Here is a 17,635-nt window from a genome sequence, read left to right on the forward strand (position 1 = left end):
TTATTTATTCTGGTGTTCACATTGTTCCTATGTGAGCCCCTTCAATCTGATTTCTAGGTATTTTTGATAGGTCTTCATATTCTCTGAGCATTGCTTTACTTTCTGGCAAAAAAAAAAAAAAAAAAAAAAAAAGATATGTTGATCTAGACCTGAAATCCACCATTTTTCCAAGGAGTGCTGGTTCCTTTTAGAGGACAGTGGTATCTAGAAACTAAGACGGAGTGCTAGGGGCGCTCATTCCTTTGCTGGGTCTTAGGGTGTGACTACTCCCAGGATGATTGTCTCTCTTTCCCTCTATATTTTATTTATCTATCTACATAAAAATTATGAATTTACAGCCGGGCGCGGTGGCTCAAGCCTGTAATCCCAGCACTTTGGGAGGCCGAGGCGGGTGGATCACGAGGTCAAGAGATCGAGACCATCCTGGTCAACATGGTGAAACCCCGTCTCTACTAAAAATACAAAAATTAGCTGGGCATGGTGGCGCACGCCTGTAGTCCCAGCTACTAGGGAGGCTGAGGCAGGAGAATTGCTTGAACCCAGGGGGCGGAGGTTGCGGTGAGCCGAGATCGTGCCATTGCACTCCAGCCTGGGTAACAAGAGCGAAACCCCGTCTCAAAAAAAAAAAAAAAAAAAAAAAAAAAAAAAAAAAAAAAAATTATGAATTTACACTGATGTCTCTAATTCCAGTTGAATTTATTCTTGTTTTCTCTCAGTTTATAATTACAACTGTTTTCCAGCAGTGAGAAACTTGGTCTCTTTATCTTTCCCAAATTTATTCATTTGTCAACTCCCTGGATGTAACCTACATCCAGTTGCTCCTGCTGTCTTCATCCCAGGACGCCTTCTAATTTCACACAGGCCCCAACACTCACACCAAAGTGGCCACTTGCTAATGGGGACACCCTGCACCCATGTTCACACCCTGCGCACCTAGGCTCTGACTCCCTGCTGTACATCCCTCCCCCGACTTCTGTAGACACCTACCTTTCTTAACCTCACCTGATAGTTTTAGATCAAATTATTGGTCTAAATAATTGAACCAATTTGACCAGGTGGAGAAGAGAAAGAGGAAGGGTGAGTATGTCACGTTAAGAGTAACTCAGAGGCCGGGTGCAGTGGCTCCTGCCTCTAATCCCAGCACTTTGGGAGGGCGAGGTTGGCGGGTCACCTGAGGTCGGGAGTTCGAGACCAACTCGATCAACATGGAGAAACCCCATCTTTACTAAAAATACAAAATTAGCCAGGAGTGGTAGCGCATGGCTGTAATCCCAGCTACATGGGAGGCTGAGGCAGCAGAACTGCTTGAACCCAGGAGGCAGACGTTGCAGTGAGCTGAGATCTCACCATTGCACTCCAGCCTGGGCAACAAGAGAGAAACTCAGTTTTTTTTTTTTAAAAAAAAAAAAAAAAAAAAAGAGGAATAACTTGGTTTGTCTATTTTGATTTTTGGTTATTCTCTCTCTCTCTCTCTCTTTTTTTTTTTTTTTTTGAGACGGAGTTTCGCTCTTGTTACCCAGGCTGGAGTGCAATGGCGCGATCTCGGCTCACCAAAACCTCCGCCTCCTGGGTTCAGGCAATTCTCCTGCCTCAGCCTCCTGAGTAGATGGGATTACAGGCACGCGCCACAATGCCCAGCTAATTTTCTGTATTTTTAGTAGAGACGGGGTTTCACCATGTCGACCAGGATGGTCTCGAACTCTCGACCTCGTGATCCACCCGCCTCGGCCTCCCAAAGTGCTGGGATTACAGGCTTGAGCCACCGTGCCCGGCTATTCTCTCTCTTTAAAAAATATTTTCTTTGGTTATATGAAAAAACTCGCATTTATTTATTTATTACTATTTTTCTTTTGAGATAGAGTTGTGTTCTGTCACCCAAGCTGGAATGCAGTGGTACAATATTGGCTCACTGCCACCTCTGCACCTCTGCCTCCTGGGTTCAAGTGATTCTCCTGCCTCAGCCTCCCAAGTAGCTGGGCTTACAGGCGTGTGCCACCACACCCAGCTAATTTTTATATTTTTAGTAGAGACGGGTTTTTACCATGTTGGCCAGGCTGGTCGGGAACTCCTGACCTAAGGTGATCCACCCGCCTTGGCCTCTCAAAGTGCTGGGATTACAGATCTGAGCCACTGCACTCAGTCAAAAAGTTTCACTTAAATTAGCCAAAGCTTCAAATGCTAATATTTTGAATTAATTCAGTTATATAAATTAATTCTTACATTTTTTGGAGTCATGGACTTGTTTTTTTTCTTTTTTCTTTTTTGAGATAGTTTTGCTGTTGCCCAGGCTAGAGTACAGTGGCATGGTCTCGGCTCACTGCAACCTCCACCTCCCAGGTTCAAGTGATTCTCCTGCCTCAGCCTCCCAAGTAGGTGGGATTACAGGCACCCACCACACCCAGTTAATTTTTGTATTTTTAGTAGAGACGGGGTTTCACCATGTTTGCCAGGCTAATCTCATGCTCCTGACCTCAGGTGATCCTCCTGCCTCAACCTCCCAAAGTGCTGGGATTGCAGGCATGAGCCACTGCATGCAGCTGGACCTTTCAAAATAATTCTAGCAATAACAGTCCCAGGCAGTAGAAGCAATCAGAATTCAGTCCATTTTATCACTGTGGGTTTTCAGAATCTTGCTTCTTAATGTCTTTATCCTAAACACTTTAGTTTTCCCATGGAGGTAACTTAATCTCCTTTCATACTACTCAGTTCCCAGCATTTCCAGGATTCATTCCTGTCCAAGTATTTATATGTGCCACCCCCAGTTTGTTTTCCAGAACTCTGCCTTTGTGTCCCACGGCATAAATGTTCTTGTGAAGCCATGAATCTCAGAACATACAGTTGGAATGGTTTATGGAATGGCTGAGAAATGTAGGTCACACAGTTCCATGATTCACTAGGGAGAGTCAGTAATTCACGGTTTATAAGCTGGATAGACAGTCTGTGACATACTGGCTGCTTTTTTGCTCCTCACAGAGAGGCTGTTTCATGAGCTCAAACTAACATATGCCCATGATCCCCTGGTACAAAGACATCTGGTCTCTCTGGAGGGTTGCCTGCATCTCGGAGGAGAGCTGTGGTCTGGAAGTTCCCCATTCTCAACATAACGTCCTTGTTATCTTCCAATGGAAAAAAGAAAATCCTTCCAGAAAACCAAAAAGAACAAAAATTCCAATCAAGAGCATCATATGATCTGAGTCTGTGCCAAAACCAGAAAAGAAATTGGAATCGTTACTAAAAGTCACCAGTAACTGAATGTTCGGCTTGGGAGGATGTGGCATTCAGTTGAGTCAGGCTGCTCATCACTGTGAACTCTCAGGTTTATACTCTAATGGCCAGTTGCAGATGCAGAAGTGAAAATGGATTTTTTTTTTTTTTTTTTTTTTTTTTTTTTTGAGACTAAATCTTGCTCTTTTGCCCAGGCTGGAGTGTAGTGGTGTGATCTTGGCTCACTGTAACTTCTGCCTCCCAGGTTCAAGCAATTCTCCTGCCTCAGCCTCCTGAGTAGCTGGGATTATAGGTGCCTGCCACAATGCCTGGATAATTTTTGTATTTTTAGTAGAAATGAGGTTTTATCATGTTGGCCAGGCTGGTCTTGAACTCCTGGCCTCAAGTGATCTGCCTGCCTTGGCCTCCAGAAATGCTGGGATTACAGGTGTGAGCTACCACACTGACTTTTTTTTTTTTTTTTTTGAGACAGAATCTCACTTTGTCACCCAAGCTGGAGTGCAGTGGGGTGATCTCAGCTGAAATTAGCATTTTTCTTCCATTATAGAGAAATTTCTTTCTGCTGGAAAACCCTAAATGGGGCAGAATCACATATATTTTCAAAGAACTTCCTGAAATTTTCTTCAAATGCAAAGTGCTTAGAGGAAGAATTATCCCAGTGAAAATAACTGGAGCATACACAAGCTGTATACATGTGGCATCTGAGCATGGCAACGGTGTGCAGTTCTTTGCTGAATTTGCGTTACAAGGCCATTAGATAGGTCTGGGCAAGGATAAATGTGGGTGCTGTGTTCAGCAGAACTGCAAAGCACTGGGTTAGAGAAGATCTTTCAGAGAATGTACTTTGGAAACATTTACTGTTATCAACAATTACTTTTTCCATGAAGGGATGAGAAAGAGTATATTAGTTGGTTTTCATGCTGCTAATAAAGAATGCTTGAGGCTAGGTATGTATAAAAAAAGAGTTTTAATGTACTCACAGTCTACATGGCTGGGGAGGCCTCACAATCATAGAGGAAAGTGAAAGGCATGTCTTTATTGGCAGCAGGCAAAAGAGAGAATGAGAACCAAGCGAAAGAGGTTTCCCCTTATAAAACCATCAGATCTCATGAGACTTACTCACTAGCAGGAGAACAGTATGGGGGAAACCACCCCCGGGACTGACTATCTCCCACCGCGTTCCTCCCACAACATGTGGGAATTGTGGGAGCTACATTTCAGGATGAGATTTGGGTGGGGACACAGCCGAACCACATCAAAAATAGTTTCTTTCCATGTTTTGGGGAGAAAGAAGAAGAAATGGGAAGAAGGGAGCACCGATCAGGTCAGGGCTGGATAAAGGGAATGCCGCCCTGGGGTGAGAAAAGTGCCTGGTCCTTAGGAATGCTCAGGGTAATTTTGTGCCACCACATGAGAACAGTCACAGGATCTTTGAGCTAAAATCACTTGTTTTTATTGAGATGGAGTTTCGCACTGTCACCTGGGCTGGAGTGCAGTGGCAAGATCTCGGCTTACTACAACCGCTGTCTCCTGGGTTCAGTCTCCTACCTCAGCCTCCCGAGTACAGGCACCCACCACCACGCCCAGATAATTTTGTATATTTTTAGTAGAGAGGGGGTTTCACCATGTTGGCCAGGCTGGTCTCAAACTCCTGATTTCATGATTTGTCCACCTTGGCCTCCCAAAGTGCTGGGATTACAGGCATGAGCCACCATGACCGGCCTAAAATCACTTTTTATTTATTTTTTATTTTTTGAGATGGAGTTTCGCTCTTGTTACCCAGGCTGGAGTGCAATGGCGTGATCTCGGCTCACCGCAACCTCCACCTCCTGAGTTCAAACAATTCTCCTGCCTCAGCATCCCGAGTAGCTGGGCGTGTGCCACCATGCCCAGGTAATTTTTTGTATTTTCAGTAGAGACGGGGTTTCACCATGTTGACCAGGATGGCCTCGATCTCTTGACCTCATGATCCACCTGCCTTGGCCTCCCAAAGTGCTGGGATTATAGGCGTGAGCCACCGCACCAGGCCTTAATATCACTTTTTAAATTGGCTTCTTCACCTCAAAGGAAGTTCCATTAAATTCAGTTCTTCCAGTGCTTCCTCAGTGTCTGCTCCCCTTAGGGGACCCTAACCCACGATTTACTGTTTCCATATGACTTCCTTCTGTAACAGGCCAGTGTATTTGCGTCATCTTTCCTCTGCTTGCAGCTTCTGAGGGCTTTTCTTCAATCCCTTTGACAAGTTTTTAGTATTACTGCAGTAACAAAGTAGGCAGCTAATTTCCCACGAGATTATTTAACTGTTCTAAGAGGATTTCGCTCCTTGCATTTTGAGAAGACCATATAATTTGTGTAAATCCTCTTAGATTTCCCTTTTAGGCCATTGCTGCTGTCCTACCAGCCAGGACAGGAGGCAGCCTGTATGTGCAGGAGATAAACAGCAAGAGATTGAAGTCAAAATGTCTCCGTTAGGATGGCTCCTGAAAAAGCATTTGCCTCCTTCTGTAAACAGTGCTGGGTACTTTGCACATAGTAAGTCCACAGTAATGATTTTTAGTTTATTTATTGAAGAATACTATCTTTAAACTGGACCAAAGATGAAATTGAGAAATTAGTATCTTCACAATTAAATACAGGTGTGGTGAACGAGATCGTTACAGCCAGTCTCCTGGTTTCATGTGCAAGGCTGTTCATCAAAACCTAAACATTTATAGGACGCTTGCATCTTGCCTTCAGACACAATGACGTAACTTTGGCATATCATAAATATTCTTCAACTTTCTTCTCATTGATTAATGAAGTGCCATAGATCAATGCATATCTCATCAAAACTAAAGATTCAAGTAAACAGTTTTGGCATGACCAAATTTTCTTCTCTGCTCCACATGTATTATTTATAAGGCCTATCCTTTTTTGTTTATAAATGGATCCCTTGACTTTCATATTTTCATTTTCTATTGAATTTATAAAATACCAAGGCTGGATGTGATAAAATCCAACCTGCTGCACGCAGATTGCAAGGAGTCTAACCCTACCAGTTGGCTGGCGGGCAGTGACCCAGTGCAAGAGCTGAAAATGTTTGTTGCTCAGCTGAGTCCACAACAGTCTAAAACCAGCATTAGTATGCCTGGACTGGGCAAGAGTTGGATGTTGCCTTTATACAAAAAAGCATCAGCATAGTCTCCCAGCTGGACAAGGGGAAGAAAACAAATGTCTCTTGCCTGTTATATACCAGGCATTGTTAGACAGTGTTAAGACATTTCAACTTACAAAAGCCTTGAAGGATACATTTTCTATTTTTTTAGTGGTGGAGTTGCTGTGTTGCCTGGGCTGGAGTGCAGCGGCTTTCACGGGCGCCATCCCACTACTGATCAGTACAGGAATTTTGATCTGCTCCCTTTCTGACCTGGGCTGGATCAACCCTCCTTAGACAAGCTGGTGGTCCCTTGCTCCCTGGGGTCACCAAATTGACGCCGAACTTAGTGTGGACACTGATTGGCATAGCGCACTACAGCCCAGAACTCCTTGGCTCAAGTGATCCTCCTGCCTCAGCCTCCTGAGTATCTGGGGCTTGTACCACCACGCCCAGCTGTTTTCTCTATTTTATAGATGATAAAATTTAAGCTAAGAGAAGTTAAGTAACTTGCTCAAGATTGCATAATTAATAAGTACATGGATAATCCAGGATTGAAACCTGGTAATATTTAGGTTTAGACATTGTGCTCCTCCCAAGCAGAAACAAAGTACCCCAAAACAACCCCCCTTTCCTCCTTAAATGACACTCCTATTCTAGAATTTGTTGCTAAAGTTATGATTATTATTTGGACAGTTACACTGAACAACTTAGGATAGACCAGTTACTCTGATGCTCTACATATTTAAAAAATCCCTGGCAGCTCTATGACAGATATAAGCTGTTGGAAGATGCAGAAGCATTATATCAAAGATTAGCCATTGAGGGCTTTCTAGTACCTTTTTGACTGGGTTCACTGGCATCAAACCTCATCTCCTTTAATAAATCGTCAGACATGACAACAACATGGAGTACATCTAAAAAGAAAGAGAAGGGCAAGAGATGAGGTATTTGCTAAAAAGGACAATTTTTAGAAACCTGTAAATTAAGAACCACAAACCAACCAACCAATTTCTCCTAAGCAGTTGTTTAGTCTTACGATAGAAGTCAGCTGATGAATGATCTTAGCAATGTTTTCAAAAATTTAGAAATGTGGGGCCGAGCTGGTGGCTCATGCCTGTAATCCCAGCACTTTGGAAGGCCCAGGCGGGTGGATCACGAGGTCAAGAGATCAAGACCATCCTGGCTAACATAGTGAAACCCCGTCTCTACTAAAATACAAAAATTAGCTGGGTGTGGTGGCACACACCTGTAGTCCCAGCTACTTGGAGGCTGAGGCAGGAGAATTGCTTGAACTCGGGAGACGGAGGTTGCAGCAAGCTGAGAGCGCACCACTGCACTCCAGCCTGGCACCTGGCGACAAAGCAAGACTGTCTTAAAAAAAAAAAAAAAAATTAGAAATGTGCTGAGCTAGCTTTATAGGGGAACTAGATATGGTCAGACGTGGCATGGTTCTAATTCTTAGCTGACTCAGGGAGATTCTACATTGGGCCAGGTCTTACGAATGAGATCAGTTTATATCAATAGTGCAAATCTTCAGATTCTAAACTCCCTGGTTTTTTCTTGGAGTTCTCCTTTTCAGACATTTTTGAAGAACTCCAAGTTCTTTTTTTTTTTTTTGAAATGGAGTTTCGCTCTTGTTACCCAGGCTGGAGTGCAATGGCGCGATCTCGGCTCACCGCAACCTCCACCTCCTGGGTTCAGGCAATTCTCCTGCCTCAGCCTTCCGAGCAGCTGGGATTGCAGGCACGAGCCACCATGCCCAGCTCATTTTTTTGTATTTTTAGTGGAGACGGGGTTTCACCATGTTGACCAGGATGGTCTCTATCTCTCGACCTCGTGATCCACCCGCCTCGGCCTCCCAAAGTGCTGGGATTACAGGCTTGAGCCACCGCGCCTGGCGAACTCCAAGTTCTTACATGTGTCTGTGAGTCAAGCCAGGAGTTCTCTGCCTCCTGCTGTGAAATGAACAATTAGAATTTCCTATTAAGACCAGACTCCTTAAAGCAAGATGCAAGTTTTATGAAATTTCCTATTGTCCTCAGCTTTCTAAATTTTATTATTTTATTATTTTATTTTTATTTATTTATTTATTTATTTTTAAATTTATTTATTTATTTATTTATTTTGAGACAGAGTTTCGCTCTTGTTACCCAGGCTGGAGTGCAATGGCGCGATCTCGGCTCACCGCAACCTCCGCCTCCTGGGTTTAGGCAATTCTCCTGCCTCAGCCTCCTGAGTAGCTGGGATTACAGGCACGCACAACCATGCCCAGTTAATTTTTTGTATTTTTGGTAGAGACAGGGTTTCACTTTGTTGACCAGGATGGTCTCGATCTCTTGACCTCATGATCCACCTGCCTCGGCCTCCCAAAGTGCTGGGATTACAGGCTTGAGCCACCGCGCCCGGCTATTTTTTTATTTTTTAAGGTAGAGTCTCATGCTGTCGCCAGGCAGGGGTGCAGTGACGCAATCTCGGCTCACTGCAAACTCTGCTTCTCGGGTTCAAGCAATTCTCCTGCCTCAGCCTCCTGAGTAGCCGGGACCACAGGCGTGCACCACAATGCCTGGCTAATTTTTTGTATTTTAGGGAGAGACAGGGTTTCACCATGTTGTCCAGGATGGTCTTGATCTCTTGACCTTGTGATCTGCCTGCCCTGGCCTCCTAATGTGCTGGGATTACAAGCGTGAGCCACTGCACCCAGCCTATTTTATTTTTATTATCTTTAGCAGGCTGAGGTAGGAGAATCACTTGAATCCAAGAGTTTGAGGCCACAGTGATCTCTAATTGCACCACTGCACTTGGGCAAGACTGTCTGTTAAAAAATATTTGTTTTCAACTTACATACAGTAAATTGCACAAGTCACAAATGCACACAAACACACACACATACACATACTTACATGTTTCTATCAATCTAGATCTAGAGGGACCTATTGGTAGAGAGACAGATGGGAATGTATGCGTGTATGCATGAATGTGTAAAACCACAGCACAAATCAAGATACGTAATGTTTCAGTGCCCTTGAAGCCTCCCTGGGTTCCTCCCATTCTCTAAGAGCCTGAGTTTAGGTCACCTAGACTGGACCTGCCCCCACACACTTGCCCTCCCGCCTAATGTCCCTATTTGTATTGTTCCGCATAGGGCAGTCATGATTTCCGACTTGGTCAATGAAAATTAGTATTTGTTGTGTCAAACAGCCCCTTCTTTAGTCATTCTTCTTTTTCACTGTATCAGCAATAATTATCATTATAGTTTTAAGCAAATTTATAAAGAAATATTGTTCGTTTTAGAGTATTTAAAATATTTGAATTCCACACAACTTCTGATAAAGGGAGTCCTTGTATAAACAGGGCAGGTCTACTCTGACTTTTGATGTGATTGTGATGTGTGTCTTGTGATGAGAATTGCACTGTGAACTGAGTACAGATTGCTCTCGCAGAACATGGAGGTATCTCAGACCAGAAGCTGTTGGCTCAGGCTTCATCTCAGGACAGGACCATGGGTGAGTCACCAGCACTCAGAGTTAGGCTCTCAGTCTCATGGGCTCCTTTTCCAAATTCAAGTAACTACCTTGGGTTGAAACACTTTTGGTTTTAGACTGAGGTTCTGTCAAGCTACTGGCACCTCTCTATTTCTGAAACTATAACTGTATTAGTTCATTCTCTCACTGCTATAAAGAACTACCTGAAACTGGATAATCTGTAAAGAAATGAGGGCTAATTGACTCACAGTTCCACAGGCTGTACAGGAGACATGACTGGGGAGGCCTCAGGCAACTTACAATCATGGCAGAAGGGTGAAGGGGAAGCAAGCATGTCTTCACTTGGTGGCAGAAGAGAGAGAGTGAAAGGGGAAGGGCCACACACTTTTAAACAACGAGGTCTCATGAGAACTCACTATCATAAAAACAGCAAGGAGGAAATCCATCCCCATGCTCCAATCACTTCCCACCAGACCCCTCCGCCAGCATTGGGAATTACAATTCAACATGAGATTTGTGTGGAGACACAGAGCCGAACCGTATCAATGACCTTTAGTTGTTTGAGTCAGAATTTGGTTTATTTAGTCATTCTTCACATAGTATTGCTTCAGATAAGGGTTTCTCAAATTCTGCACTGTGGACTTTTGGGGCTGGATGATTGCTTCTGGTGAGGGTCTCAAGCTGCTTCCACTCGTGGTGGAAGGTGAAGGAGAGCTGGCATGTGCAGAGATCACGTGAGGAGAGAGGAAGCAAGACCGGGAGGAGGTGCCAGGTTCTGTTTAACACTCAACTCTCATGAGAACTAATAGAGCAAGAACCTACTCACCTCTCCCCACAGAGGAAGCAGTAATCCGGTCATGAAGGAGCCACCCTCATGACTCAAATGCCTCCCATTGGGCCCCACTTCAAACACTGGGGATCAAATTTCAAAATGAGGTTTGAAGGGACAACTAGCCAAACTATAGCACCCTTATAAATGAAAAACAGTCATAAACAATTATATGTGATTTCCTTTAAATACACAGACACACACACACATTGCTTTAATAAAAAGTAAATCAACCAAGCATTTCTTAAATTGTGTGTATCTTCCAAATAACAAATATTACTAGTAGTGACAATAATCGTTGTTTAACTTCTTGTACTTTCAACACTCAACAAAGTGACATTGTGTTTTGAGGTCACTTTGACTTTGAAGTTCGTAACAAATTGAACTAAAATTCATGTGTAAGTTTTCAACTGCCCTTAAAAAAAATACAGCACTTAGACATTTCTGTTGGATTTTGAGTCCTCATAGAAGAACTAAAAGAAGCTTCAAGACCACTGCAGGGTAGAAAGAACCAGTTTTACAGATAAGTTATCTCCTCTACATGATTTGAGCTGGCAGAGGAGGCATCTCTACCCTAACAGTTTTACTCTAGCTGCCTGAAATTAAATCTTTACTACTTCGTTCCTGTAGGTTAACCAGAGAACTCTTTCAAAATATAAGAACTGCTTAAAGAATTAAAAATGTAAGAGATAAGGCCAGGTGTGGTGGTTCATGCCTGTAATTCCAGCACTTTGGGAGGCTGAGGCAGACAGATCACTTGAGGCCAGGAGTTTGAGAACAGCCTGGCTAACATTGCAAAACCCTGTCTCTATTAAAAACACAGAAATTAGACGGGTGTGGTGGCACACGCCTCTAGTCTCAGCTTCTCAAGAGGCTGAAGCAGGAGAACTGCTTGAACCTCGGAGGCAGAGGTTGCAGTGAGCTGAGATGGCACCACTGCACTCCAGCCTGGACAACGGAGTGAGATTCTGTCTACAAAAAACAAAAACATGCATTGAAGATCATTTCTCTCCCTTTTGGTTTTGGTAAACATGGTTCATAAGCAAGCATCCTCTTTGACAAACTTGGAATCATTTTACTTCAGTGCATCTAGCTTTGTGTTTTATTGGATTTACCTTTGTATTGCAACATATTTTTACATTGATTTTTCAAGCCCATGGTAATAAAAAAAAACAAAAACAAAAAATTCGTTTGAATTGGTCTCTTTGAGGAAACTATTTGCAATGATAGATACAGCCAATTTCTCTTATCAGAGTTCAGAAGCCTAATTTTCTGTCCCCATATGTATATGGAGATTCCATCATCTGAAATACATGGTTTCAAAAATATTTACATAATGAAATTTAGTATCTAGGTGGTCATGTTATGTGTGGATAGTTTTACAGCTTTATTAAGATATATTTCACATACCATAAAACTCACCGTTTTAAAGTGTACAATTCAAAGGTTTTCAATGTATTCACAGAGGCATGAACAAATTGATGCCACTATTACCACAATCTAATTTTAGAAAATGTTCATCACTGCAAAAAGAAACCTTGTATTCAATAGCGTCACTCCTCCTCCCCACCCCCACAGCCTCTGACAGCCACTAACCTAATTTTTGTCTTATGGATTTACTTATTCTGGGTGTCTCCAATAAATGAAATTATGCAATATGTGAGCTTCTTTTACTTAATATGTTTTCAAGGTTCATCCATGTTACATCAGTACTTCATTCCTTTTATGGCAAAATCATATTCCATTGTGGAATATGGTATGAAACCACATTTTTTTTTTTTTTTAGATGGGAGTCTCTGTCACCCAGGCTGGAGTGCAGTGGTGCAATCTTGGCTCACTTCAGCATTTGTCTCCTGGGTTCAAATAAGTCTCCTGCCTCAGCCTCCCAAGTACCTGGGATTACAGTGCATCATCCATCATGCCTGGCTAATTTTTGTATTTTTAGTAGAGATTGGGTTTTGCCATGTTGGCCAGACTGATCTCAAACTCCTGACCTCAGGTGATCCGCCTACCTCTGCCTCCCAAAGTGCTTGGGTTACAGGTGTGATCCACTGAAACCTGCCAAAAACCACATTTTGTTTATCCATTCATCATTTTATGGACACAGGTTGCTTCCAGCTTTTAGATACTATGAATTAATTCTGTTATACACATTTCAGAATGAGTTTTTGTGTGGCTATGTTTTCATTTCTCATGGGTATTTATCTAGTGGTGGAAAGACTGGGTCATATAGTAACTCTATGTTCAGCCCTTTTAGAAACTACCAAACTATTTCCCAAAGAGCCTACACTGCTTTATGTTTCCATAGCGATGTTTGAGGGCTCCAGTTTCTCCACATGTCTGTCAATAGTTGCTACTGTCTTTTTATTTTCGGTACCCTAACAGATATTTCTTTGTGTTTTCATTTGCACTTTCCTAATGACTAATATTGTTCAATCATGTGTTTAGTGGACATTTCTATATTTTTTGGAGGGATTTCTGTTCAAATCCTTTGCCCATTTTTTAAAATAATCTATTTGTTCTTTTGTTGCTGAGTTGTAAAAGTTCTTTATCTATTCTAGATATAAGTCTCTTGCCAGACATATGACTTGAAAATATTTTCTCCCATTCTGGCTGAGCACAATGGCTCACAGGTAATCCCAGTACTTTGGGAGGCCGAGGTGGGAAGATCACCTGAAATCAGAATTTCTACACCAGCCTGGCTAACATGGTGAAACCCCATCTCTACTAAAAATGCATAAATTAACCAGGTATGGTGGCACATACCTGTAATTCTAGCTACTCAGGAGGCTGAGGCACAAGAATTGCTTGAGCCCAGGAGGCAGAGGTTGCAGTGAGCCAAGACTGTGCCACCGTACTCCAGCCTGGGTGACAGAGCAAGACCCTGTCTCAAAAAATAATAATAATAATAATAATAATAATAAAAGTATTTTCTCCCATACTGTGTGTTATCTCCACTTCCTTGATGGTATCTTTTGATGTACAAAAGTTTTAAATTGTGATAAAGTTTAAGTTATCTCTATTTTTCTTTTGTTGCTTATGCTTTTGATGTCATGTCTAAAAAACCATTGCCTAATCCAAGGCTACAAAGATTTACTCTTATGTTTTCTTCTAGGACTTTTACAGTTTTAGCTCTTATATTTAGGCCTATATCCATTTTGTGTTAATTTTTATGTATAGCTTGAGTAAGAATTCAATTTTATCCCTTTGCATGTGAAGATCTACTTGTCCAGCATCATTTGCTAAAAAAAACTATTTTTTACCCCATTGAATTCTCCTGGCAGTTTTATCAAAAATCAATTGAGTATTAAATGTGAGGGTATATTTTTAGACTCTCAATTATGTTCTATTGATCTATATATCTATCTTTATTATAGTACCACACCGTCTTGGTTAGTGTGGCTCTGTAGTAAGTTTTGAAAACAAAAACAATAAATCTTTCAAGTTTGTTCTTCTTTTTTAAGATCGTTTTGGCTATTATAAGTCCTGGATCTCTTGGGTTTCCATGTACATTCTAACGTTAGCTTGTCAATTTCCGTAACAAAAAGAAAGAAAACCTGGGATGCTGATAGAAATTGTGCTGAGTCTATAATTTGGGAAAATTGCCATCTTAACAATTTTAGTTTTCTGATCCACGAACATGAGACTCCTTTTCATTTATTTCAATTTTTTAAAAAGTTCTTTTAGCAATATTTTCTAGTTTCTAGTATACAAGTTGTACTTCTTTTGTTAGATTTATTTCTAGATATTTCATTCTTCTTCACTGCTTTTATAAATTTAATTGTTTGATTTGTGCAGCAGCAACAGAAAACAAGAACAAATTGAATTGTCTGAATTTTATTTCAGGTTTTTCATTGCTAGTACACAAAAATACAATTGATTTCTGTGTATTTATCTGTTTTGCTGCCACATTCCTGAACTTGTTGATAAATTCAAATACAGGCATACCTTGTTTTATTTTGTTTTGCTTTATTGCATGTCACAGATACTGTGTTTTTTACACTAGACTGTGGCAACTCTGCACGGGGTAAGTGTGTTGGCACCATTTTTCTGACAGCATGCACGCCTTTTGTGTCTCTGTGTTACATTTTGTTAATTCTCACAACAGTTCAGACTTTTAAATTATTCTTATATCTGCTATGGTAATCTGTGATCGGTGATCATTGAGGTTAATATTGCAATTATTTTCAGGCTTCATAAACTGTACCCATGTCAGACAGCAAACGTGATTAGTGAATGTGTGTGTTCTCACTAATCAAACAACCATCCATTCCCATCTCTCTCCCACTCCTTGGGCTTCTCTATTCTCTGAGACACAACAATATTGAGATTAGATCAATTAACAACTCTACAATAGCCTTTAAATGTCAAGTGAAAGAAAGAGTCACACATCTCTCACTTTATTTTTTCCTATTTTTCAAAAAACTGCTCAGAAAGTTTTGTTTGTTTGTTTGTTTGTTTTCAGAAATAATCCAAAGGTGTCATAAGAAAAGCCATTGTTGTAGATGTCTCACTTTACATCAAAAGCTAGAAATGATTACGCTTCGTGAGGAAAGCATGTTGAAGGCTGAGATAGGCTAAAAGCCAGATTTCTTATACCAAAGAGGTAGCCAGCTTGTGAAGAAAAGCACAAGTTCTTTAACAAGAAAGCAAAACAGCTCATTGCTGATATGAAGAAAGTTTTAGAGATCTGGATAGCAGATCCAGGCACAACATTCCCGTAAGCCAAAGCTTAATCCAGAGTAGGGCCCTAAGCCTCTTTAATTCTATGAAGGCTGAGAGAGGTGAGGAAGCTGCAGAAGAAAAGCTGGAAGCTAGCACAGGTTGGTTCATGAGATTTAAGGAAAGAAGTTATCTCCATAACATAAAAGTACAAGGTGAAGCAGCAACTGATGATGTAGAAGCTGCAGCAAATTATCCAGAAAAGCTGGCTAAGATCATTGATGAAGGCGGTTATACTAAGCAACAGATTTTCAGTAGAGATGAAACAGCCTATCAAGGACTTTCGTAGCTTGAGGGGAGAAGTCAGTGCCTGGCTTCAAAGCTTCAAAGGACAGGCTGACTCTCATTAGGTGCTAATGCAGCTGGTAACTTTAAGTTGAAACCAAAGTCTCATTTACCATTCTGGAAATTCTAGGGCCTTTAAGAATTATGCTAAAGCTACGCTGCCTTTGCTTTGTAATGGACAAACAAAGCCTGGACGGCAGTACATTTGTTAACAGCATGATTTACTAAATATGTTAAACTCACTGTTTTCACCTACTGCTCAGGAAAAAAAGATTCTTTTCATAATATGACTGCTCATTGACAATATACCTGGTCACCCAGGAGCTCTGATGGAGATGTTTTCATGCCTGCTACCACAGCATATTCTGCAGCCCATGGATCAAGGAGAAATTTCAACTTTCAAGTCTTATTATTTAAGAAATACACTTTGTGAGATTATAGCTACCATAATGAGTCCCCTAAAAGATCCAGGAAAAGTAAATTGAAATCCTTCTGGAAAGGATTCACCATTTTAGATGCCATTAAGAAGATTCATAGTTTGTGGGAGGAGATCAAAATATCGGCATCAGCAGGAATTTGCAAGAAGTTGATTTCAACCCTCATGGATGGCTTTGAGTGGTTCAAGACTTCAGTTGAGGTACTAACTTCAGATGTGAAAATAATTCATGACTAGAGTTAGAAGTGGAGTCTAAAGATGTGATCAAATTTTTGCTATCTCATGATTAAACTTGAAATCATGAGGAGTTGCTTCTTATAGATAAGCAAAGAAAGTGGTTTCTTTTTTTCCTTTTTGAGACAGAGTTTCACTCTTCACTCTGTTGCCTAGACTGGAGTGTAACAGCACTATCTTGGCTCACTGCAACCTTTGCCTCCCAGGTTCAAGCAATTCTCCTCCCTTAGACTCCTGAGTAGCTGGGATTACAGGCACACACCACAATGTCCAGCTGATTTGGTATTTTTAGTAGAGATGGGGTTTCTTTCACCATATGGGCCAGGCTGGTCTCGAACTCCTGACCTCAGGTGATCCATCCACCTCGGCTTCCCAAAGTGCCGGGATTACAGGCGTGAGCCACTGCACTTGGCCGAAAGTGGTTTCTTTTTTTTTTTTTTTTTTTCTTTGAGACGGAGTTTCGCTCCTGTTACCCAGGCTGGAGTGCAATGGCGCGATCTCGGCTCACCGCAACCTCCGTCTCCCGGGTTCAGGCAATTCTCCTGCCTCAGCCTCCTGAGTAGCTGGGATTACAGGCACGCACCACCATGCCCAGCTAATTTTTTTGTATTTTTAGTAGAGACGGGGTTTCACCATGTTGACCAGGATGGTCTCGATCTCTCGACCTTGTGATCCACCCGCCTCGGCCTCCCAAAGTGCTGGGATTACAGGCTTGAGACACCGCGCCCGGCCCGAAAGTGGTTTCTTAAGATGGACTCTGTTCCTTGTGAAAATGCTGTGAACATTATTGACATGTCAACAAAGAATTTAGAATATTACATGAACTTCACTGATAAAGCAGCAGTAGGGTTTGAAAGGACTGACTCCAAATTTGAAAGAAGTTCTACTGTGAGTAAAATGCTATCAAACAGCGTCACATGCTATTGAGGAACGTTTCATGAAAGCAAGAGTCAATCAATGAAGCAAACTTTATTGTTGTCTTATTTCAAGAAATTGCCACAGCCACCCAAACCTTCAGCAACCACCACCCTGATCAGTCAGCCGCCATCAGCACAGGGGCAAGACCTCCACTGGCAAAAAGGTGACAGTTCATTGAAGGCTCAGACGATCGGTACCATTGTTTAGCAATAAAGTGTATTTTAACTAGGGTATGTACTTTTTTAAAAGATACGCTATTGCACACTTAATAGACTATGGCATAGTGTGAATATAACTTTTATATGCACTGGGAAACCCAAAAATTCATGTGACTCACTTTATTGTGATCCTTGCTTTATTGCAGCTGC

Source organism: Saimiri boliviensis, chromosome 4 (genome assembly GCF_048565385.1).
Source record: "Saimiri boliviensis isolate mSaiBol1 chromosome 4, mSaiBol1.pri, whole genome shotgun sequence".
Classification (NCBI taxonomy): domain Eukaryota; kingdom Metazoa; phylum Chordata; class Mammalia; order Primates; family Cebidae; genus Saimiri; species Saimiri boliviensis.